Consider the following 23,766-nt stretch of genomic DNA (forward strand, 5'->3'; position numbering starts at 1 on the left):
GTCCCACCAAGATAACACCTTACTTTTGGTGATAGGGATTTCCTGTGTTTCTGATGGATATTGATCACATCTTCTATTTATGTGTACAAGTGGAATTTAAGGTGGAACTATTCAGTCTCTGCAGCTGCAGAAAGACCCAAGTCAGGATGCTTTAAGGATTTATTTCTTTGGCACATATAAGAATCTGTATACTAATTTCAGCCTCTGTGAACAAACAGTTTTAAACGAGGGTATCAGTAAGTTTCTTGATGGACTCAGTAGAGTCCTGTGCTGAAGGTAGAGTGGCACAAGACAGTAAGAGAATATTCTGAACAATTATGTTGTTGCATGTTCAAGAGGAAAGTCAAATACAAGCCAAAGTTCCACTATCTAGAATCCTCAGTGGGCTCAGTGTCTAAGGGTGAGAGATACACTGATACATAGGAGTGCTATATGTAAGGGAGGAATTTTTGATCTACCACTCCCAGATACTGCTGAAAAATTCACTTCTGAACTTTGCGTTCTCTTCATTTTGACACTGACAATACTGGCTGTCTTAGTCACTGTTCTATTGCTGTGAAGAGACACCACAAGCAAGGCAATTCTTATAAAAGACAGAATTTAATTGTTTGTGAGCTTGCTTATAGTATTGGAGGGTTAGTCATTATCATTAAGGTGGGGGCATGGCAGGGGCCATAGTGAGAACATGGTGATATTCATGATACTGGAGTCACACCTCCTAATTCTTATAAATCCTTTCAAAGAGTTCCACTCCTTAGTGACTAAGCATTAAAATATATGAGCATATGGGGGTCATTATTATTCAAATCACCACTCCCTGGCTTCTTATAAAAGAAATAATTTAATTCTGGGTTTGCTACAGTTTTGGAGGTTTAGTCCATCATGGCATGGACATAGAAAGATCATGACAACACTCATGGTTCCTGAACAGTAGCTGAGAGCTACACCCTGTTCCATAGGCAGAGGTAGCGAAAGACTCTGGGCCTGGTACAGTTTTTTGAAACCCCCCACTGACACACTTCTCTAACAAGGCTACATCTCCTAATCCTTCTAAAATCCTTTCAAATAGGATTATCCTTTCAAGAAATTCCCTGATGACTAAGCATTCAAATATATGAGCCTAAGGGGACCATTCTTATGCAAACCACACTGACATTGGTATTCTTGAAACTCATGATCCTAAATGGGGCTAATGAGTAGAAAAGACATTCCCTCTTAAAGACTCTTCCCTGGGACCTTAATGTTGGCTTTCCTTTTCTATTTCTATTTCTAAGGCATAATTGTTGGTCACACACTTTAGCAGTGTGCAGTTGCAGGTCGCTATTCTGACCTGCTGTGTTCATATTTTACGGCATTACTTGAACTCATGAACTGTGGAGGTTAAAATTTCTTCTGAGTTTGAGGATAAATGTGACTGACTACCAGTAAAGCCATCAGAACAGATTTGATTCAGTAAGGACTGACAATAGAGGAAAGGGATGAGCTCCATTCTGGTTTGTGTAGAGGTGATTTGCATATTGTAAGCAGAGTATGAGGAAGGGGAAAGTATGAGGACTCATGACAATCAGTGAAGTTAAAAATAACAAAGTTGTGGCCAGTGTAAATATGATTAGGTTATCTATTTTTGTGGCAGCCAACTGTGTGCATTCAATCTTCCTGCAGAATGAGAGACAGACATTATCCTCCTTTCTTTTTCTTTCTTTTTTTAAAGATTTATTTATTAGTTTGCGTACTGTGTTCTGCCTGTGTGTATGCTTGCATGCCAGAAAAGGACACCAGAGCACCAGGGCACCAGATCTCATTAAGATGGTTGTGAGCCACCATATAGTTCCTAGGAATTGAACTCAAGACCTCTGGAAGAGCAATTAGTGCTCCTAACCTCTGAGCAGTCACTCCAGCAGCCAGTGCTCTTAACTTATGAACCATCTCTCTAGTACATCTTCTCTTCCTACCTCCCTCCCCTTCTTCCTTTCTTTTAAACAGAATCACGTTATATAACTCTGACTGTCCTGGAACTCACATTGTAGACCAGGCTGAACTCAGACTCACAGAGATCAGTCTGCCTCTGCCTCTGAGTGCTGGAGTTAAAGGTGTGCACCAATTGCCTAATAGACCTTACTATTTTTGATGATCATATATCAGAAAAAAAAATGTTCTCAGGCTCACAGAGAAGTCCTTCTGAGCTACCAACTATACATATTTCCTATTTTGGTTGTTTTTCAGTATATGCTTCAAGACGGAGGGTGCCACAGGCCTGTCTTAGGCTATAGCATGATAAGGCTTTTGGCAGTACTGAAATTTTCTTAGGCATTTTTTCTCATAATTATATGTGGAATTAAAAAAATATTATATATTTATAATACAAAATAGTGGGTTTTGTTATGGCATCTCATACATGTATATCATGTAACTTGGTCAGATTCACTCCGCATTACCCCCTTATTGTTCTCCTTCCAATTGGGCCTTTTCCTCTTCCCAAATAATCTTCCTTGTGCAGTTATGCCTTCTTTTTTTTCTGGATGGTTCTTTTTTCTTTTATTGAAAATAGGCCCTTTTTTGTACAATATGTTCTGATTACATGGAGGGAGGGGGGCTGTGGGAGGGAATTCAGGAAAAGATAGATAAAATAAGTGGCATTTGAGGGGTAGTATGGGAAACTAATACAGTAGAAACTTTGTAAAATATATACATATATGAAGGCCATCTAAGTAAAATCACCAAATAATGGAGGAAACAGTGTCCTAATGAACTATCTTTTGTAACCAAACAAAGCATCCAGTATCAAAAGTAGGTTACATCTAATTGAGTTGTTGGCCAAAGGGCACCATGGAAATCCTCAAACAACCCAGGCTGTTGCCAAGACTATAGATTGTTCTCTAAAAATTGACAGCAAGGCCCCATTGCTGAAGACAACACCTGTACAACTCTTTGAACATGGAGAAGTCCTGCTGGTGTTTATATAGAGCCTTTATCCCTATGTTCTGGCATCTTTGGTACAGAAAGGTACTCTGAATGCTGCCAAAGGAGAAACATAAGCACCAACCCAGCCACAAACCCTTTAATCTACAATGCTGTGTTACCTGCAAGATAGGCTCAGGTAATGGTGGCACAAAGGTTGTGAGAGTAACCAACCACTATCTGATTTGACTTAAGGCCTGTTTCACAAAATGGAATTCATACCAGACACTGCTTGGGTGACCAAGAACCTGAGACTAGATAGTCCAGGGACTCAGGGTTAAACAAAATAATACTAGTCTAAAAGAAGAAAAATGTAATGATAAAATTACTCCTAATGATAGCCTGTTGTATTCATAGATCAATGCCTTGTTCAGCTATTATCAGAGAAGCTTCCTCCTGCAGTACATGAGAATACATAGAGACCCACAACCAGGCATTATGCAGAGAATGAGAGACCTTGGAATGCTCAATCTTATACAGGATGTCTCTCCATCAAGTACCTCCCTTCAGGGCTCAAGGAACCCTGTAGATGAGGAGGCAGAGAAAATTTAAGAGCCAGAGGGGCTGAAGTACACCAAGAAAGTAAGGCCCTCTAAATCTACATGATCAAAGCTCATATGACATAATGACTTCACAGAGACTGAGGCAGCATGCATAGGACCTGCATAGGTCTATATTAGGTCCTTTGTGCATATATTATGGCTTCTAGTTATTGACTGAGTTTTCTGTCCCACCTGGTCCCTGTAGTCATTAAGTTCCAAAGAAATCACACAGAATTCTACATTAGTTATAAACTGATTGGCCCATTAGCTCAGGCTTCTTATTAACTCTTATAACTTATATTAGCCCATTATTCTTGTCTGTTAGTCATGTGGCTCGGTACCTTATTCGGCGGGGCAATTATATCTTGCTTCTCCTGTGGCTGGGACAGGACTGCACACTAGGACTTCCTTTTTCCCAGAATTCTCCTGTTCTCATTGACCCACTCTACTTCCTGTCTGGTTGTCCAGCCTATACTTCCTGCCTGGCTACTGGTCAGTCAATGTTTATTTAAAATATAATTGACAGAATACAGACCATTGTCCCACACCATCTAGTTTAACGTTTTTATTTGATTTCTGAGTGTGTGAATGAGTGGGTCTTTGATTCTTGTGTCTTCTCTTAGGCTCTTTTCCTTCTGTTTGTTTGTCTTGCCCAACTTTAATGTGATAGTTTTTGGTTTATCTTATTATATTTTATTTTGTTACACTTTTTGAAAAATTAATGAATGAATGAAAACCTAGCCACTACGGTGAAGGTTAACAACTGAACTGTTATTTATACCCAATGGGAGAAAGAAAATCAATTTTCAACAATGGAGTGACACTGGGTATATCAACCATTCCAGGACAGGCCTAATGTTTTAGAGGAGTACTTGACCAACATGTAATGGACTCCTTGGGTTTTGGTGTTGTTGTTTGTTGTGCATGTATGTGTGTGCTTTTACTTGGTTAGAATTAGATTTTATCTTTTGGGGGCATGTATTTGTTTGGTTTTCTTGGTTTGGGTGTATTTTATTGTTGTATTGGATTTTTGTTTGTTTTTTTTTTTTTTAGAAAGAACTTAAAGTTGTGTGGGTAAGGAGGAAGAGAGGATCTGGAAGGACTTGAGGGAAGGGAAGAATATAATCAGAATATATTTAAAGTTAAAATTGTTTTAAATAATAAAATGTAATAATAATAGCAATGAAAAAGTATAAACTAAAATATAGATTTTTGTCGCATAATATATCCTGATTATGGTTTCTTCTCCCTCTTTTCCTCCCAGCTCCTCCATATCTCACCTCCCATCCCAATCTACTCCTTTCTGTATCAGAGAGCAAACAGGCATTTAAGGGGTAATAAGAAAACAAAATGTAAGCTAAATAATAAACAGACAAATTGGAATAAGGAAAAACAAACAGAAGGAAAAGATCCCAAGAGAAACATATAAATGCAGAGACACTCAGGAATCCCATAAAAACACAAAACCAGAATTGATAATATATATGCAAAACCTTTAGGGTTAAATAAATAAATAAAAATAAATAAAAGTAAAAATAAAACAAAAGAAAAAAGCCCTGGCTTAACATTGTGAGACAAGGAACTTCCAAAGATGCTATGGAGTTTGTTTTCTGTTGGCCATTTACTGCTAGGCAGCCTACCCTTAAGAGTAGTTTATTTTTGCAGTGAGACTCCCTTGGAAAAGTTAAATTTTCATTTTCAAGTGGATATCAGTAGGAGGTAGCTTCTGGGTTAAGAATGAGGGTATGTGTTCACCTTTCAATTCGAGGACTTCATCTGGTACAGACCCATGCAGGCCCTGTGCATGCTGTGTCAGTCTCTGAATATGATCATATGTGCATCAATCATGTTGATTTAGAGGGCCCTGTTTTCTTGGTGTCTTCCATTCCCTCTGGCTCTTACATTCTTTCTGCTTCCTCTTCTGGAGGGGTTCCCTGAGCTTTGAGGGGGAGGTATTTGATGGAGACATGCCATTTAAGAGTGAGTGTTCCAAGGTCTCTCACTCTCTGAATAATGCCTGGCCATGGGTCTCTGTATGTATTCCCTTCTGCTACAGGAGGGAGCTTCTCTGATGGTGGCTGACCAAGGCACAGACTGATCTGAATATAACAGAATGTCATTAGGAGTCATTTTATTGTTATGTCTTTTAGTAAAACAATAGTATTTGGGTTTCCCCTAAGTTTCTGAGTTATCTAGTCTCAGGTTCTTGGCCACCTACACAGCATTGGGTATGGGTTCTATCTCATGGAGTGGGTCTTAAGTCAAATCAGATATAAGTTGGTTTCTCTCACAATTATGTTACACTGTCTAAAAAGTCAGTTTCTAATAATTTTTTTACCATGGATTATAGGATAAAGACTACTAAAAGTGACTAATGTTGAATATTTCCTTAGTGTAGAATAACCCGTGAAAACATCTTTTCTGTCTAATTGCACTTGTAAGCGATTAAATAATTTATCTCATTCTACTGACAAAATGATTTCTCGTGTTTTAGATAATTTATAGCTTTAAAAATTTTACTTTTAATAGCAAGATGTTAAGATATTTCTAAATCAGTTTTCTAGTATCAAATTCTTAAATGAGAAGGAACAAGAGGTAAACACCATAAAATTTAGCTTCCTCAATTCTCAGAAAAAACAACATCTCTCTTAAAATGCAAGAGCATGCTCATTTTCTTATAACACAACTAGCTAGCTTTTGTTTCATTCCCTCTGCAATGTCCTATAAAGTATTAAAGTATCCACTGCCTCTCCCCAAATAAGATAAGGAGGCAGCAACTTGTAGCCTTTTGAGTTCTCAGTAACAGGAAATTTCTTACTCAAAATATTGGAGACCAGAATCAGATCTGATGATAAGTGGTGCCTCTGTACTTTTGATACTATTAAATGTCTTAGGTCTTCACCCCACATTTTCTTACACACTTTGTAAATGCCATAGCTCTGCTGGCCATAGACTGTTCAAAAGTATCTTTTTCAAGGTCTTTCCGTGAAGTTGGAACAGAACAGGATGGAACAGGTCTTGTGTTCTGTATTATTATCACAATTCCTAGTACGGTAACTGTTTCTTTCAAGTTAACCAAATAAGCAAGTGCCCCTTCCCTAGAAATCTCTTGTAAAGAGACTCCTCTGTAGTCAAAACCATGTAACTTGTTTTCCAGACCATTCAAATTAGCAAAAGTTTCTAACAAATATTTGGTCAGTCTTTTCTTCTTCTGTCTATAACTTGTGGCCACTTTGACCAGATACCAGGGACTGAACAAGAATAGTCTCAATTCAGTGTATAAGCAGGGAACAGCTTTTTTTTTTTTTTGATGGGATGTGACCATCAAAGTCTAGTTCTCATGAGCAAAATTTCGTTTTTTCTCATTAAAGACATCATATGGGACATGCTCTTTGTGCACTTCTTTGACTTCCTGGATTTTCTCTTTGGCCACTACTTTACCTTTTAAGTATTGTTGCGGGAGGTCCTTCCGCTCCTACAGCCAATAGCCGCTGAGATACCAGCCCATTGGGGCGTGGTCTCTCTCCCTTTAAAAAAAAAAAAGCGACTACTTCCCTTCTCGCTCTCTTTGCTTCCTGCTCTGGTTCTGGCGACTAGACTTCTTCCTGATTGCGCAGAGGGCTGTTGTCTGGGACGGTTATCTGTAAGTTTTTTCCCCTTTAAATAAATACCACCCTATTAATCATAATTCCAAACTGGTGTGGCATTGTTTGTGACTTACGCCTTCAAAGTATTTATGAAGAAAAATAAAATTGTGTTTCCTCATATTTCACCTTCTTCATATTGTCGTTTTCTGCTTCTTTTTATGTTTTTCTTGTGTTGGGGGTTATTGTTTGTAGAGAGTAACCTTGTATGAGGCAGTCAGCGACCAGCAGGATGTTGAACTCTGCTTCTGTCAGGGCATTTGGCTCCAGCTAGAGCAGAGGCTCCATACTGTGTTTGTACACTCATACACTTACATATATTATGTATGTATTTCTAAAGATTTATTTTTATCTTATGTGTATTAGTGTTCTGTTTTCATACGTACTGTGTGCACACCTGGTACCTGTGGAGGCCAGAAGAGAACATGTGATTCCCTAGAACTGGAGTTACAGAAGCTTGTAAGCTGCCGGGTGTGTGGCTGGGAACTGAACCCAGGTCATCTGAAAGAGCAGCAAGTGCTCTTAACTTCTGAGCAACCTCTCTAGCCACCTATACATGTATTTTTGTTTTGTTTTGTTATGTTTTCAAGACAGGATTTCTTTTTGTAATCTTGGCTGTTCTAGAACTAGCTCTGTAGTCCAGGCTGTTCTCATTATATATGTATTTTTAAGTGATGATAAAATGTTTTTATATGGCTTTCTCAAACATGCTTAGTATTATTTATCTCTTCTCCCTTGCCCTCCATATTTTCCTTCTTTCCCAATTAAATCCTTCCACGCATTTGTTCCATTTCCACTTTCATAGCACCTGTGTCCTACTAACTCCCCCTCTAGAGCTTTACCATCCACAGACCCATTTTGCTCTCCTGGTTTCTGCAGTTACGCCAGGATGTATACTCACTTCTAAATGTTCAGAGCTATAAGCCACAAATAAGAGAGAACATACAAAACAACAGCCTACAGAATGGGAAAAGATCTTCACTAACCCCACATCAGACACAGGTCTGATCTCCAAAATATAAAAAGAACTCACAAAATTGGACACCAAAAGATCACATAATCCAATTTAAAAAATGGAGTATAGACCTAAACAGAACTCTCAACAGAGGAATCTAAAATGGCTGAAAGACACTTAAGAAAATGCTACACATCCTTAGTCATTAGAGAAATGCAAATCCAAACAATTCTGAGATTCCGTCTTACACCTGTAAGAATGGCCAAGATCAAAAACACTGATGACAACTTAGGCTGGAGAGGTTGTGGGGTAAAGGGAACACTCTTGCATTGCTGGTGGGAATGCAAGCTGGTACAGCTCCTTTGGATGTCAGTGTGGCAATTTCTCAGAAAATTAGGAAACAAACTTCCTTAAGACCCAGTAATACCACTTTTGGGTATATATTCAAAGGATGCTCAATTGTGCCACAAGGGCATGTGCTCAACTATGTTCATAGCAGCATTGTTTATCATAGCCAGAACCTGGAAACAACCTAAATACCCCTCGACCAAAGAATGGATAAGGAAAATGTGGTACATTTACACAATGGAGTACTACACAGCAGAAAAAAATAATGACATCTTGAGTTTTGCAGGAAAATGTATGGAGCTAGAAAACATCATTTTGAGTGGGGTAACACAGACCCAGAAAGACAAATATCACATGTGCTCACTCATAGGTGGTTTTTAAACATAAAGCAAAGAAAACTAGCCTACAAATCACAATCCCAGAGAACCTAGACAACAATGAGGACCCTAAGAGAGACATACATAGATCTAATCTACATGGATAGTAGAAAAAGACAAGATCTCCTGAGTAAATTGGGAGCATGGGGACCTTGGGAGAGGGTTGAAAGGAAGAGGAGAGGCAGGGAGGGGAGCAGAGAAAAATGTAGAGCTCAATAAAAATTAATAAAAAAATAAAAAAGAGAGAACATTTGTTTGTCTTTCTGGGTATGCATTGTCACACTCAATATGATCTTTTTTAGTTCCATCCTTTTATGTGCAAAGCTCATGATTTAATTTTTCTTTATATCTAATTAAAAATCCATAGTATATATTTACATTTTTATTATCCATTCATCACTTGTAGGATATTTAAGTTGTTACCATTTCCCAGCTATGGTGAATAGAGCAGCAGTGAACATGGCTGAACAAGTACCTGTGGAGTTGGATGTAGAATCCTTTGGGCATATGCCAAGGAGTGGGACAGCTGGATCATATGGTAGGTTTACTTTTTAGCTCTTTGAGCGTTCTTCACACTGATTTCTATAATGGATGCACCACTTTGTAATCCTACCAATAGTGAATGAGAGTTCCCATTTTCCCACATCTTCAGCAGCAGTTTTGTCAATTATTTTCTTGATTTTAGCCATTCTGAATGATTTAAGATGAAATCTCAAAGAAATTTTGATTTGCATTTTCTTAATCGTTAAAGATGAGAAACACTTAAAAGATATTTTGTAACTATTTTTATTTCTCTTTGAAAATCCTTTCTTCAGATACATAGACCATTTTCAATTGGGTCATTTGTTTTTTTAGATTCTTCGTGTTTTCAGTTTTTTGTGTTATGAATATTTATCCTCTATAAAATGTACAACTAACAAAGATTCTCTCCCATTCTGTGGGCTTCCTCGTCATATGACTGATTGACTGTTTCCATTGTTGCACATAAACTTTTTTGTCAATTGCTGGCCTTAATTATTTCTGGACAAATGGAGTCCTATTCAGAAAGTCCTTTCCTAACACCTATATCATGTAGGGTGCCACTTCGTTTTCTTCTAGCTGTTTCAGCATTTAGGTTTCAGACTAAGGTCTTTTATCCATTTGAAATTAATTTTATGCAGAGCAATCACTAGGGGTTTAACTTCACTGTTCTACATGTGGACATCTGATTTTCCCAGCACCATTTGCTGAAGATGCTGTCTTTCCTCCACTGGGTGTTTTTGGCATCCCATTAATGGTAGTTATGTGCACTTACCATTTGGGTCGTCTATATTTTCCATTGACCTACATGTCTGTGTCACTGTCATGTTGTTTTGTTTTTGGTTTCTGCTGTTGTTTTTTATTTGTTGTCTTGATTTTTTTAATTATCACTCTAATATAACTTGAGATCTGGAATGGCAATCCCTCCAGCAGAGTTCATTTTGTTCAGGATTGCTTTTACTATGTAGGGTCTTTTGTGGTTTGAGGATTTTTTTTCTCTTTCTATGAATGATGGTCATGTTTTCATTGGAATTTCATTCAATCTGTACATTGCTTTTGATGGAATGACCATGTTCACAATATTAATTTTAGCAACCGTGACTACAGAAAGTCTTTCCATCCTCTAGTGTCTTCCTTAATTTCTTCAGAGATTTAAGGTTTTTATTAAGGTCTTTTGTTTATTCATAGATAACTGACCTTTTTGAAAGCTGTTGTCAATTTGAATGTTTCCATGATCTTTCTCGTGGTGTTTGTTATTAGTATAAAGAAAGGCTATTGAATTTTGCTAGTTGATTTTATATCCTACTACTTTGCTCAAAGTATTGATCATTTCTAGAAATGTTCTAGTGGAATTTTGGCATATGTTTTGTGTCATATATCACCTGCAAAACGATATGATTTGGTGTATTCTTTTCCTAGTTTTATTCCTTTATTTTCCTTCTCCAGTTGCTAACCAGTGCTTGCAGCACTATATTGAAAAGGAGTTTGGATGGTGCAAAGCTGTGTCTCAATGTTGATTTTCATGGGGTTGTTTTGAGTTTTTCCCACTTGGGATGATGTTGGCTGTGGGATTTGTCATATATAGCCTTTATTATGTTGATATATTTCCCTTCAGCCCTATTCTTTCTATGACTTTTATCATGAAGGCATGTTGTGTTTTGTCAAGGGACTTTTCTACATCTATTGAGATGATCATATATTTTTGTTTGAAAGTACATTTATATGACATTACATTAAATGATTTATGTGTATTTATAAATCCTTCATGTTAAGTTAGGGTAACTATTAAGACAAATCACCATGACCAAAAGCAATTTGGAGAGGAAAAGCTTTATTTCAACTCAGGTCACACTTCATTACTGAGGGAAGTCAGAACTGCAGCAGAGGCCATGGAGGAGTGCTTCTCACTAGCTTGTTTCTCATGGCCTTGTCAGCCTGCCTTCTTATAGTACCCAAGACCTCCATCTCAGGGTATCACCACCTGCAGTAGGCTGCACCCTCCACACATGAATCACTAAATAAGTAAATACCCCACAGACTTGCTACAGGTCAATTTATTTTCTCAATTAGGATTTCCTCTTCCCAGATATGTCTATTTGTGTTGAATTGAGAAAAGCCAATCAACACAACTGACCCATTGTCAAATTGACACACATTATTATCAATCTTATATATTAATAACACTTATTAATCTATAACCTTTTCTTTCTTGTTCATCCCCAAGATCTCATATTAATATGAATATCAAAATATAAAGAATTCCAACTTTTAAAAGTCCCACATTCTTTTTATTTATTTATTTATTAAAGATTTCTGTCTCTTCCCCGCCACCGCCTCTCATTTCCCTCCCCCTCCCCCAATCAAGTCCTCCTCCCTCATCAGCTCACAGAGCAATCAGGGTTCCCTGCCCTGTGGGAAGTCCAAGGACCACCCACCTCCATCCAGGTCTAGTAAGGTGAGCATCCAAACTGCCTAGGCTCCCACAAAGCCAGTACGTGCAGTAGGATCAAAAACCCATTGCCATTGTTCTTGGGTTCTCAGTAGTCCTGACCCATTGTCAAATTGACAAACATTATTATCAATCTTATATATTAATAACACTTATTAATCTATAACCTTTTCTTTTTTGTTCATCCCCAAGATCTCTTATTAATATTAATATCAAAATATAAAGAATTCCAACTTTTAAAAGTCCCATATTCTTTAAAACCTCGCTTTATCTCTTTAAAACGTTCAAAGGCTCTCTCAAAGTTCAACATTTCTCTAAAATGCCCAGTCTTTCTGAAATGTCCGAAGTTTCTCTAAAATTCCAAGGTCCCATAACTGTGGACTTCTGTGAAATTAATAAGTTACATATTTTTTAATTTCAAAAGGGAAGAATCGAAGTATAGATACAATAAAAAAATCAAAGGAGACCCAAATTCCAATAGTATAGAAAGGTCAATCATTGATGCGTTTGACCCAGTCATGATACTCTTCCTTTTGCAGCACACACAAACTTGTCGCCTAGGCTCAGAACGACTCCAATCCATGACTGCTACTGTTCTTGGCTGTCATCCCATAGCACTGGCATCTTCAAAATGCTGGCGTCTCCACTCTGACTGAGCTTCACCATTACCAACAGCCTTTTGTAGGCTCTCTTTGGGGACTCTAAGCCTGCCACAGATGAAGTTTCAACTTCTCTCCATGACCCCTTTAGTCCCGGGGATTGTATTGCAACTCAAGTTGTACCTTCACCAGTGGCCTTTCCTGGCTTCTCAGTGCCAAGCCTCAGATGCTCTCCATGACCCTTTCATTCTTTCAAACCCAGTATTACCAAGTTTGGCTGCCAGCATGAGGTACAACCTTGGATACTTCTGGAACACTGCTTCTGTATGCTGACTCTGAGGAAACACTTCCCAGAACATACCACCTCAATGATGCTGGTCTCTTCCTAATCATAATTGATTCTTCAGCCCCAGGTGACCAGAACCACAAAATTTTAATTTAAAATATCACATTAATAGGCCTTATAGAGTCTTTGCTTTCCTCTGAAGCTTCACAAATCAGGTCTTCATCTTTTTTGCATAGCTCTCAACATTCTTGTCTTCCAAGTTCCCACAATAGCTCAGTAAGCTCTGAGCAACCAATGGCTTTTCTAGCCCCAATTTCAAATACTACCACAGATCCTCCCCCAAACACATGGTAATGTCTGTCACAATGAAACACCCATGAACCTGTGACCTATTTCTGACTTAGTTAGGGCTTCTATTGTGATGAGAGCATAAAGGACCTTGTTCTAGTACTAAGGAAACCAAGAATGTTAAACAATTTTCAAAGAAAAAGATGCGTAACCTGTTTTCAGCCCAGAAATCTGAGAATGGAATCTGAGAGTAGCTAATAGTCTAGATGATCCTTGCATTATCTGTAGGGCCAGGCCATACCAAGCTCTCAGAAGTAGGACTGGAGGTGGCTAATAGTCTAGGTGACCTTTGTATTATCTATATGGTCAGGGGTTCCCCCAAACTCTCACAACCAGGACCAGAGGTAGCTAATAGCTCAGATGACCTCTGCACTATCTGCATGACTGAGACCACACCAGATCCTCTCCCAGGTCCTTAAGATAACACATGTAGCCTATCTCTAGAACCCATCTTCATGGAAAAAGTGACATGTACTTTGAGAAAAGTTTCTGTGTAATTGTGCCTCATTGTTCACTCAAATCTTTTTTCCCCAAAGTTTTCTGTACTTAAATATGCTTACAATAAATGGCTCAGGGTCAGACTCTAGAAGTTTGAACCAACACCATCTAACTAAGTGATGTTGAACCAGATTTCCTTCTTGCCTCACATGGATTGTTACTCTGCCTGCCCTGGTGGTCACAGAGACCCCCCACACCGTGGCTGTGAGAAAAACAACTTGAGGAGGAATAACGGGTCTATTTTAAATCTACAGTTCCACGTCGAAGGAAGTCAGGGCAAGCACATGGAGGCAGGAACTGAAGCAGAAGCCACAGAGGAGTGTTGCTTACTGGCTTGCTCTCCATGGCTTATCACCCTGCTTTCTAATATTCCCTAGGACCACCATCCCGGGGTGGGAGGTCACTATACACAATGGGCTGGGCATGTTCACATTAATTACTGATTATTAAAATGCCCCATATGCTTGCCTACAAGGCATTCTGGTGGGGGCGTTTTCTCAAATGAGGCATCCTCTCATTTCCACTCTAACTTGTGGAAAGTTGACATAAAAATTAGCCAGCACATTTGGGCAGGCTAAAGTCAGACAAGCTGATTAGACCAGAATGGAACACAGGGTGTGTAACGTGGACCAAGTTTCCAGATTGGGAATAGCACAGGCAGAACTAGCCAGACTCTGTTGGCAACAGCACAGATGGGATTAACTAGATTCAATATCAGTACATTTTAAAAGTGTAATTAGCAATCATCTAATAGTAAAACATATGGTAGCATCATTTAACCATAATTTTAACAAGGTTGTTGCTTTTTGATTTACATAATTATATTTATAGTGGATTGAATGAGAATGGCCCTCATAGGCTCGTATCTTTGAATCCATGATCCCCAGTTGGTGGAACTATTTGGAAAGAATTATGATGTATAACCTTCATGGATGTGTCACTGGGGGAAGGCTTTGAGGTTTCAAAAGACTCATACCAGGTCTGGGATGTCTCTATCATTGCCTTCTACTTGTGCATGAAAATGTAAAAACATAAGCCAAATGAAATATTTTCTTTTCTAACTTGCCCTGAGCTTATGGCTTCAGAGGGCTAGAGAGTCCATAGTGGTGGAGCAAAGGCATGGTGGCAGGAATAACAGAGAGCTTACAATGTCATTCGCTCTATTTCCCTCATGGCTGTTAGCTCAACATGTAATCTCTCATCTGCTTCTGTAAACCAGCCTCGTACTGGATGCTTTCTTTTATAAGTTGTCTTGGTCATGGTATCTCTTCACAGCAATAGAAAAGTAATAATGACACCCTCCAAGTTGTCACATTCCAAATTCTTCTTGGACCATACATCTAAGCCCCCTCACTGGAATTATAGTATAAAACTTTGCACCTCACATTTTTTATGGACTCATACAAAATATTGATGATCTGGTTTCTTTTCTCCAATAAGGGCCTATAGATCTTAGCAAATTTCCTCTTTATAAAACTAAATTCCCTCGGGTATTTGGAATCTAGGCCAGAGAATTTGGCCCGAAGCTTTTGAGAGCATACTTAACCATCAGAGGCTTCAGTTCCGAGGGTAAGGATTAGCCCCATCAAAGCCTTCAGAGAAACAGAGGATGTCATAGCATTCGGTAACTGGACCATTTTCCATGCTTGCTATAATCTCCAATCCCTTGTACTATTAGCTTTGGGGGCCAGAAAAGACTCACTGAAATGATGGATATAGTTTGGACTGGGTGAGATTTAGGCACAGGCAGAGGAGGGCCTAAGAAAGGCAAGAGGAAACAGATTTTGGAAAAACTGGCCCAAGATGGAGACAGCAGCAGAGGACCTGATCAATATTATCGGGTAGAAGGCTTATTGAGCTGGAGCAGTCCACTAAAGAACGTTTGCGTTAGCTGTTGTGGCAAAAGGAAGCAGGGCCCCAAATCAATTGTACAAGATGATCCTGTAATTTTCCCTGCCTTCACAGATGATTCTGTGTGCTAAGTAGCTTTGAAATGGAATAAGGTAGAAAAGAGTAATAACTAGATTCTGATTGATTTATTTAGTTAGTAATTTACTTAAAGCACTGCCTGTACTGTCTGTTTGCCAATGACGTCACTTGCTACCTGAAACAGAATGATCTGGAGAAATAGCTGAAATAATGGACCGTTGCCCTTAACAACCAGCTGTCTGTTGCCCTTAACAACCTGCTGGCTGCCACGTAAGCGTCTGTAAAATTTTCCTAGCTTGCTTGCCCCACCTTGTGGTTTTACAGTATAAAACAAGAATACAAATGACCTTTCTGAAGTCTTTCAGAAGCTCTCGTGGCTTTGGTCCTGTGGTGACATTTCCTCTCTTCCCCTGTCATGGTGCTGGAGTGCTTATTCCAGAAAGATTTCCACAACAGCTATAATCAGCAAATCTTCATGCACAAGTGACTAAAATCTATTACATGTCAAATGCCACTCACCTTCCTAGCAGTGGCAGCTCCCCAATCTTTATTTAATCTTTATTCCTGTGTTATTGAGTTTAGTTGCTTTATATATTCTACTTAAAATATTATTACATAGTTTTCTTTTTTCCCTTTACTGCCTTCAGCCCCTCCTAAGTCTAAGCCCTTCTTTCCTCCAGCTCCCTCCATATTTCCCACTCCAAAATCCATAGCTTTTATTTCCAGATTATTATTGCTATATATATATGTGTGTGTGTGTGTGTGTATGTATTCATGAATACATAAATATAACCTGCTGAGTCAGTTCTTGTAGTGTGTGTGTATGTGTGTGTGTCTGTGTCTGTGTACGTGTATGCATGTGGTTTCAGGGCTGACCACACTATACTTAACAACCATCTGGGGAGCTGTTATCAGTTGCTTGTCCAGGGATATGACTCTGCAAGATTTCCACCTTCCTTTGTTAGTATTTTCCATTGATATTACCATTGTTCCCATCTTGTTTATGTAGCCGTTTGTATGAGAGACTTTTACACCTTACTTCCTGGTATCCTGGCTCTTAACAGTCTTTCTGCCTTCCCTTTCTCAGTGCTTCCCAAGCTATAGGTGTAGATGTATCCATTGGGACTGGATGATGACACACTGATCTCTGCATTGTATTCATGTATTAGTTGGGGTTCACCGGAGAAACGGGATGGATAGAATGAATGTATATACATTAAAAACAAGATTTATTAAAATGCTTATAGTCTGTGGTCTGACTATCCCAACAAGGCCTGTCTCCTGACAGAAATTCTAAGAATTCAATAATTGTTTGGCTCATGAAGCCTGGATGTCTGAGATGGTCTTCAGTATATGTAAGGATCCAAAAGAAGTAGGCTCTTCTATGCCAGTTGAAGGAATGAACTTGCCACTGTATGCCAGTGAAGGAATGAACTTGCCACTGTATGCCAGAAGAGGGCAAGCAAGCAAAAAGCAAAATCTTCCTTCTTCCATGTCCTTTATGTAGGCTGTCACCAGAAAGTGTGATCCAGATTAGGGTGTCTTATAACCTCAAATGATCTGGATTCAAGGTGGGTCTTCCAACCTCAAATCATCCAATCAAGAAAAATACCTCACGGGTGTGCCCAGATGCTTAGACTTTAGTTAATTCCACATGTAGTCAAGTTGACAACCAAGAATAGCCATCACAGTCCAGTTGTGGTTTTCTGTGATGACTTCCATTTGTTGTAAAGATAAACTTCTTTGATGAAGGGTGTCTTAGGGTTTCTATTGCTGTGAAGAGACACCATGACAACAGCAAGTCTTATAAAGGAAAACAGGCATACAGTTTCAGAGGTTTAGTTCATTATCATCATGGCAGGACGTGGTGGCATGCTGGCATACATGGTGCAGGAGAAGGCCTGAGAATTCAACATCTTAATCAGAAGCAGAAAGAGTCTCTGTACCACACTGGGTGTGGCTTGAGCTTATAAGACCTTAAAGTCTGCCCCTTTAGTGACACGCTCCCTTCAACAAGGCCACACCTACTCCAACAAGGTTACATATCCTAATAGTGCCACTCCCTATAGGCCATTGAATGCCTATAAGCATTCAAACACATGAGTCTATGGGGACCATTATCTATTCAAACCACTACATTCCACTCTCTGGGTCCCAAAGGCTCATAACCATAACAAATGCAAGATGCATTTAGTCCAATTTCAAAAGTTCCCATTGTCTATAACAGTCTCAACAATGTTTTAAACTCTAAAGTTCAAAATCTTCTTTTCTGCTGTTACTGTGATACCCTATAAAATTAAAAAAAAAAACAGACCACATGCTTCCAAAATATAATGGCATGGGATATACATGACCCTTCCAAAGCATAGGGAAAGGAGCATAGTGAGGAAAAACTGGACCAAAGCAAACAAACAAACAAAAAAACAACTGGGCAAACTCCAGACGCTGCATCTCTATGTCTGATGTCAAAACACTCTTCAGATATGCAACTCCTTTCAGTTTTGTTGACTGTAACACCTCTCTCTCTCTCTCTCTCTCTCTCTCTCTCTCTCTCTCTCTCTCTCTATCTCTATCTCTTGCTGGTTCCACTCCCTGTTAGCAGCTTTCCTTGGCAGATATCCAGTGGCTCTGGCATCTCCAACATCTTGGTGTCTCCAAGGCAATCCAGGCTTCACCTTCACAGCTTCACACAATGATCTCTCTGGCCTACACTTAGGGACACACCTGACACATGTCTGGCCCCAACAGCTTTTCTTAGTCACAGAGAAAGATTCCATAACCCTGTTTTTGTATCCTTGACTCTAACGTCAGAACCATGTAGCTGAAGCTGCCAAGTTCTGTTGCTTGCTGGAGTTGGAACATGGCTCCCTCATTCAATTACATCTTTACCAGCTGAAACCTCTTGAGCCAGGCCACCACAGCTCAAATCACCCTCAGCACCACTATCTTCAATGTCCTTTTAGTTTGGCCCATCAGGCAGCACTTAAAGCATTCCACCGCTTTCCTCACCCAAACTTCCAAAGTCCAAATTCCTCCAAACAAAAGCATGGTCAGGACTATCTCAGAAATACCCCAGTCTCTAGTACCAACTTCTGTCTTAGAGATTCTATTGCAATGATCAGACTCCATGACCACAACTCTCATAAGGAAAACATTTAATTGGGGGCTGGCTTACAGTTTCAGAAGTTTAGTCCATTGTCATCATGGCAGGACATGGCAGGGTGCAGACAGACATGGTACTGGAAAAGAAGCTGAGAGTTCTACATCTTGGTCTGCAGGCAGTGTCCTACACTGAGTGTAGCTTAAGCATATAAGACCTTAAAATCTGCCTTCACAGTAAGATATTTCCTCCAACAAGGCCACACCTACTCAAATAAGACCACACCTCCTAATAGTGCCATTCCCTATGGGCCAAGCACTCAAACACATGAGTTGGTGGGGGCCATTCCTATTCAAACCATAACAAGAGGCAATAGCTATTCATATCTGTGGGGAAAAAGGATAAGATTTATGAGGTAATTAAAAGTTATGCTAGGTGTAGATATCTTCTAAGATCCATGATGTCACTAGCCCCAGGGAGTTAGATAGGTTTCTAGTACCAGATATTGTTTCCTTCCTGTTGAGTGGGCCTTAAGTCCAACTATATAGCTGCTGATTACCACCACCATTTGAGTGCAGTAAGTCGACATTTTGCCATGCTGAACACTATCTGTTGTGGTTCATAAATGTCACAGCTGATTGGGACTATTAAATGACTTCCCAAATGTCCTTACAAATATAAATGAATAGTGAAAATATGCTGTATGTGTACAATGGAATCTATGTATAAAGAAAAATAAAATCATGAAAGTTGCAGGTAAATGAATGAACTTAGGAAAGATTATATTGAGTGAGTAACCTTTGCTCCAAATCCTCAGATGTGAGTATATGACATGGAGTACCACAGAAACCAGGAAAGTATGATGGGGCCATAGGGAAAGGAAATGGGCTCAAAAGGGGGGATAGCAGGATACAAGTGATGTGAGGTGGGAAATGGGGAAACAGGAAGGGGTCTCCAAATGGGCAGGATGGAAGTCAAAGCCTAATGAGGAAAAATAAATAATATTAAGGTTGTTTGATAAGGCTTCAATTCAAGGAATCTTTAATATTTACCTTAAAATTATACCCAATACATATAAGAAAGTTATGACACATGGCAATGCTCCCCACAAGAACCATAGACTAACCAAAACCCCAGTACCAGGTACCAGAAACCTCCTTTCAAATGGTTGGTCAGGGTAGACCCAAGTGACTCCCCAAACAGTATCAACCATGGCTCTTGCCCTTAGTTGCCTCTCAGAGATTACTGAGGACACTGAATATTTGGACACATGGCTCGGATTATTTGAGCTGAATCTAACCTGAAAGCCTCATTCCTGTAGTTTAACTTCAATGCTACCAGTTTCACAAATTTCTAGACCCATAGAGTTAATTGAGAAAGACTTAACCAGGAGGAACTCCTTCAAACTACTCTAATGTTGGTCTTGAGTAATCCCAAGAAAGTCAAGCAAAGAAAGGAGGTGAGAGGAGTTTTTAGGGGTCAAAACTTATATTCAAATGGACCATAAACAAAGGGGAAAGAAATGCCAAATGCTGACAATAAGCATCTTTAAGTGATAAGAATTTCTAGACAGTTTTTATTTTCTACTACTGATTTTTTAAAATTTCTATGAAGGGTATGCATTCTTTTTTATATATTACATTTTAATGTACTTCCTGAGGCCGCAGGCACAGAAGGTTTTTGGTTTTTTGTTGTTTGCTTTGTTTTAAACTTTATTTTTATTTATTCTCCTTGATCCAATAGGATCAAGAATACATTTCTGCATCCCTTTGTATTCACCCTCTGCCCTTGCAACCTCTCAATAAAATAAAATTTGTCAGGAAAAAAAGAAGGCAAAATCTCGCCATGGAAGCTGTACTATCTGGCACAGTAAACTCTTTTCTCCATACATCTTTACTTGCAAGACTTCATTGCAAAGAGTCATTGGTCTGGTTCCTGCTACACTGTTGATGCTGGGTCCTCACTGGGACTCCTCTTGGCTATCCTATTGTTGCCCTGTGTCATGGAGACCCTGTAACTTTGGGTCTGCAGGACCTACCCCTTCATTTGTTCTAGCAGATCATAGACGGGAGGGCCAACTCATAACCCTGGTTCTGAGCCTGGGTAGTTGCAGGGCTGAGCCCGCCAGCTCTCCCCTGTCCTCACCACCAGGTAAGCTCTCCAGCACTGCCCCAGCTAATTCACCCCTCCTTGCAATGAGCAAGGGGCGGGGCCAGTTCTCCTGCTTTCACGTCTTCAGGGTTGGCTCTCCCACATCTGAACCATCAGAGCTAGCTCTACTGTGTTGCCCAGGTGGGGTGCAGGCGCCACGAGTGCTGTAGCTAGTGAGGGGGCAGGAACAACTCTCTTGCTGTTATGACTTTAGGGCTATTACGACCTTAGTGCCAGCTGTCCCACCTACTACAGATGGCTAGCATCTCTCCCCCACCTACACCACCGTGTGGCAGATGCGGGGCAGGACCAGATCTCCCATGCTCACATTCTCAGGGTGGTTCGCCTGCACACCCCTGTCAATAGGGTCAGCTCTACTGTGCTGCCCAGGTGAGGAGCAGGGCCCGCTTTCCTGAGTGCTGCAACTAGTAAGGGGGGTCACTTCCCTTGTCACAGGCAGTGAGAGGTGAGGGAGACATTTCTCCCCCGACCCATGCTGCTGCATGACAGATGAGTAGTGGGGACAGCTCTCTTACATTCACAATTTTGGGGCTGGTTCACCCACATATCCATCAACAGGGTCAGTGATACTGTGCTGCCCAGGTGAGGTGCAGGGCCTTCTTTCCTGAGTGTGGCAAATGATAAAGGGGAGGGTCAGTTCCCTCAACAGGTGGGGGTAGTAGGGGCAAAGAGGGAGGGCATTTTTCCTTCGCCTCCACCACCACACCACAGATGAGGGAAGTAGTACCAGCTATGTCCCTCTCCTGTTTTCAGGGCTGGCTTCCCTGCACCCCTGTCTACAGGGTCAATGCTACTGTATTGCCCAGGCTAGGTACAGAACTCATTCTCCCAACTGCTGCAGCTGGTGGGGAGTTGAGTCAGGTCCCCCACCTGCTGTAGATGGCAAGGGGAGAAGGGCATCTTTCCCTCAATCATGACACCACATGGCATATGAGAGGGGAGCGACCTGCTCTCCCATTTTCATGCACTTAGGGTTAGCTGTAACCCTGCAAACAGAAACAGCTCTATTGTGCTGCCCAGGTGAGGTGGAGGACCCTTTCTCCTGAGTGCTTGAGTCAGTGAGGGGCAGGACCAGTTCTCCCTAGGGATGCAGCCACCAGTGTGGGGCGAGGCCAGTTCTGTACAGACATATCCTTTCTGTCTTTGGTGGTATCAGGAGCCATAGATATCAACAGTGACCACAGCTGCATCAAAACCATGAACCCAGACATGGACGCCAGCAGAAGCCCAGACCCAGACATCAGCATGGGCCTGTTCCTCATTTCTTTTGCCTCTATCTTTTTTATCCACATTTCTTTTGCTTCTATCTACAGTACATGAACCATTTTGTAACTCTCTCTCCCGTAACACATCATAGTAGTGCCTGTCTGCCTGACACCTCAAGGTGCCGGTGGGTCTGTGTTTCCTCCTCAGAACCCAGGGCGAACTGCCTCAGGGCCTTCATGTGGATCTCCTTGCCCCTCTCAGTCCATCCTGGCACTGGGTAAGACTTTTGCTCACTCCTCACAAAGCAATCATAATAGTGCCCAACCGCCGACTGGATGCCTGGTTGGTGCAAAGGTGTTGCTGGGGTCCTCTCATGGGCCTGGACTAAAAAAAAAAAAATGGGTTTGCATTCTTTTTGGTTAAATCAACCCTTATAATACTTCTGGGGAAGAGTGGAATGAGATGAAATGGGGGAGGGAAAAGAAAACCTACTTTCTTTTAGGGGTAATTGGTGCCCCTATTCATGTATCTGACCAGTTAATCAATTACATTAAATTACCAATCAGATTACTGTTGCCTATCTGCCAATTACCCCTTGTCAAGTCTGGCTTTTTTGAAGTCTTAATAGAAGTATGCTCAAGTGTGAGATGTTGTAATATGAGCGGTGGGGCTGAGTCCCACCACCCCGGCCGCCTGGCTAGCTTATGCCCCAAAATAACAACACACAAATTGTATTCTTTTAAACACTGCTTGGCCCATTAACTCTAGCCCTTACAGGCTAATTCTCATATCCCAATCAACCCATCTCTAATAATCTGTGTAGCATCAGTCTTACCGGGAAAGATTCTACCCTACGTCCATCCTGGGTCTGAGCTTCATGTGTCTGCCTCAGAGAGCAGAGCTATCGCGTCTGCCCTGGAGAGGGGAGCATGGCGTCTCTGAGCTCACTTCCTCTTCCTCCCAGCATTCTGTTCTGTTTACTCCTCCCACCTATGTTTTAACCTATCAGGGCCAAGCAGTTTCTTTATTGCTTAACCAATGAAATCAACAGATTGATATATGACACTCCCACATCAGTGAGATTGCTGGAAAGAAAAATATTTACCTTAAATTCTGAACAAATTGTAAATATTCAATGGCCCAGCACAAAGGGAAAGGTTAAGGCACATAATATATTCAGAAGATGGCATGCCATGTTGCATTGCAAACTTTTTAAGAAAGGGAAAACAGGACAGGATTCAGTGATGGCTCAATATAGCACATAAAAATAAAAGCTGTTCATTTGTACAGAAGGTTTATGATATTTCAGATCTAACAGTTTATGGTTCAGTGGCACAATCACAGAAAAATCTTACTTAAGATGTTAATGCATTCTTTCCAGGTTTTTAGATATGTGAAGTGTAGTGTATTTTTAGTTTTAGAAAATGATAAATATAGATTTGATTCAGGGATTCTCCTCATTTTACCTCACAGCCTCCCTTTTAGATGGCAGGTTTCTAGAGACTGGTGGTGTTATCTTTGATATGGTGCCAGTGCCACTTCTTTTTTTAAAGTGTGCTACTTTTAGCTAATACAGATTTCCACTAAATAAACTGTTTGACAACGAGAAAGGGGGAGGGCAGAGAATGAGAAATTAGAGCAGAAGAAAAAAAAGAACAAAGTCGTCTTACTGGGTTAAGAAGCGCATGTTAAGTAGTTACAAAATGGGTAGGCCCCCACACCATCTTGTATAGGGGCTATAGCAAAAAGGCTGAATAGGTCTGGGGGGCGGGAAGTATATGTTTTCCTTAGTGAATAGCATCTCCACGGTTAATTACTCCTATTGTACTTGTAAAT

At 40.3% G+C, this 23,766-nt stretch overlaps 1 pseudogene; it reads right to left on the reverse strand.

The window, feature by feature from the left end:
* Nucleotides 1-6,167: 6,167 nt before the first annotated feature.
* Nucleotides 6,168-8,001, reverse strand: LOC121445276 (annotated as a pseudogene).
* Nucleotides 8,002-23,766: the final 15,765 nt, after the last annotated feature.

The sequence above is a fragment of the Microtus oregoni genome, unplaced genomic scaffold, assembly GCF_018167655.1.
Source record: "Microtus oregoni isolate MIOR12 unplaced genomic scaffold, Mior012 000171F_ref0000002, whole genome shotgun sequence".
In the NCBI taxonomy this organism is placed as follows: Eukaryota; Metazoa; Chordata; class Mammalia; order Rodentia; family Cricetidae; genus Microtus; species Microtus oregoni.